At 45.4% G+C, this 2,534-nt stretch overlaps 1 pseudogene; it reads left to right on the plus strand.

The window, feature by feature from the left end:
* The first annotated feature begins 570 nt into the window (after positions 1-570).
* Positions 571-1,982, plus strand: LOC120562719 (annotated as a pseudogene).
* Positions 1,983-2,534: the final 552 nt, after the last annotated feature.

The raw sequence follows: 2,534 nt of genomic DNA on the forward strand, positions 1-2,534 counted from the left end.
CATATACAGCACATTCACAATATGTGTCTCAAGGGTTACAAGGGTTTTTACCGCAGTTTATGGCCTCTTGTCTCTTTACGGCTTATGGTCAGCTCTGTGTGTTGCTATGGTTACTGTACACAAACCAACCAGCCAACAGTTTGCAGGGCTGCAGACCCGATAAGAAGGAGAAACACGGCTACTTTTAAACATTATCAAAGACTCGGATATCAACAGGTTTTGGGATATGAGCCAACCTTTTTCTAGAAGCCGGCTGAAGGAATGAAAGAGGGAGGCTGAGTTCACACACTCCATCAAGTCCTCCACCGCTGGAAAACTTTGAAAAAAATCCTGTTTTGCACGACTACATGTAAACGGGAATATTAGTGGAGTATTCACTTTCATTAGCCATGGAAACAGCTTAGTCAGAATATCGTCTATTTCAGAATAAGGGTAAAAGTAGAATATGTGCATCTAAAGAGCTGAGACGCCATTACAGGGTGTGAGATCTCTGCTGGAAAACACACGGCTGGAAGATTAGAAGGAGAAGTGACAGTAACTAAGTGAGCCTTGCTTTTGAACGACGATTTCGATACGAAGACAAATGGCGGAGAGAGCTCTCGTTGAAAGCTTCCTGAACTGCCATGTGTGTTCAGAGACCTTCAGAGATCCGGTGTCTCTGGGCTGCAGCCACAGCTTCTGTTCAAGCTGCCTGCACACATTCTGGGAACAAGCTCAAAACAAAAACTGTCCCATCTATAAAAGAAAATCCTCAAAAGAACATCCTCCGGTGAACTATACGCTGAAGGAGCTGGCTGACTCCTTTTCTGGGAGACAGACATCTGGACCATCTGAGGCAGAAAAAGGAGAGAAGAAGGCGGAGGTGGTGGCGTGTATAGTAAACATCCGGAAGAGCCTCAATTGTTCTGTAAGGATGAAGATAGAGCGGTGTGTCCTGTCTGTGACTTTCCCCACCGTGTCGGCCACAGGCTGGTTCCTTTGGAAGAAGCAGTCAGAGATCTGAAGGGGCAGCTGCGATCCGACTTAGAGTCTCTGCAGGACAGGAGGGACAAACACAGACGCGTGGAGGACGCCTACGACGAAGTGATTCAACTCGCCAAGAAGCAGCTGCTGTCCACAGAGAGGTAGATCAGAGCCGAGTTCAACAAGCTGCACCGGTTCCTGAAAGAGGAAGAGGAGGCCAGACTGGCAGCTCTGAGGGAGGAAGAGGGGCAGAGGGGGAAGTATGTGAGCAGAGAGATGAAGAGGATTCAGGAGCAGATCTCCTCTCTGACAGACAGCATCGCCGCTGTGGAAGCAGACCTGCAGAAAGACAGCGTGCCGAAAGAGTCCAGTGCTCGGCGTCAGATCCACGGCTGGTCCCAGGTGCCCTGACAGATGTGGCCAAACATCTGGGCAACCTGTCCTTCAGAGTCTGGGAGAAGATGAGGGACAGGGTCCACTTCAGTCCCGTCATACTGGACCCAAACACTGCAAACGGCAGCCTCTATCTGTCTGATGATCTGACCAGTGTGAGATGTGGAGACACAATCCAGAAGCTTCCGGACAATCCAGAGAGAAACAGCAACTATGTCTCTGTCCTGGGCTCTGAGGGCTTCGGCTCAGGGAAACACAGCTGGGAGCTGGAGGTGGGAGATTATCCTCTCTGGATCTTGGGTTTAGCTAAAGAGTCAGCTGACAGGAAGGGAGAGCGATTTGCTTCACCAGAATATGGAATCTGGTGTTTAAGGCACGGTGATGGGAAATACACTAACGGAGTTGGTAAGACTGTTCCATTGAAGAAGAGACTCCAGAGGATCAGAGTCCAGCTGGACTATGAGGGGGGGGAGGTGTCCTTCTACGACTCTAAAGACATGACTCACATCTACACTCACAGAGACACTTTCACTGAGAAACTCTTCCCATATCTCAGCATCGGACCGGCTGGCGATGCCCAAACTGACGACATCAAAATCTGTCAAAGTGAGATTTCTGTGTGATGTTCAGACATGTTCACGTTAGTTCAGACTTCACTGTCTGTTTCAAACGCATCGGGATAATCGAGACAGTTCACCCAGAAAATATATATATATATTATTTTTTTTAATTATTGACAAAATGCAGTATACAGAGAATCAGGTAAACAGTAGCACATGAACGTCAAGTGTACAAATTTGTGAAGATAAAAATAAAAAAACATACGAAGCAATACAAACGATAATCATTACATAGAGAAAAAAATAAATAAAAAGAGGTACGTGAAAACATAAATTTACCAATTAGTCAGAGGTTTCAGGGAAAAAAAGCTCTACAGTTGCCACAATTTTAATACTTTTTTTTGTTATCCAACGTTCTAAGTGACTGACTAAGTGAGATTTAAATTCTATGAGAAAAGCTGCAAAATTAGGAGATCAATTAGAAAATGTCTGCTTGTGAATATATAATTTGGAATACAGAATGATGAAATTAATTAGACACTCAAGAGCACCATTTCCTGAATTATCGTAGAAACGGGTGATATCTGTAAGGTTTAAAGGTGTAGACAAAGTTGGGTT

This window comes from Perca fluviatilis, chromosome 7, assembly GCF_010015445.1.
Source record: "Perca fluviatilis chromosome 7, GENO_Pfluv_1.0, whole genome shotgun sequence".
NCBI classification, from domain to species: Eukaryota; Metazoa; Chordata; class Actinopteri; order Perciformes; family Percidae; genus Perca; species Perca fluviatilis.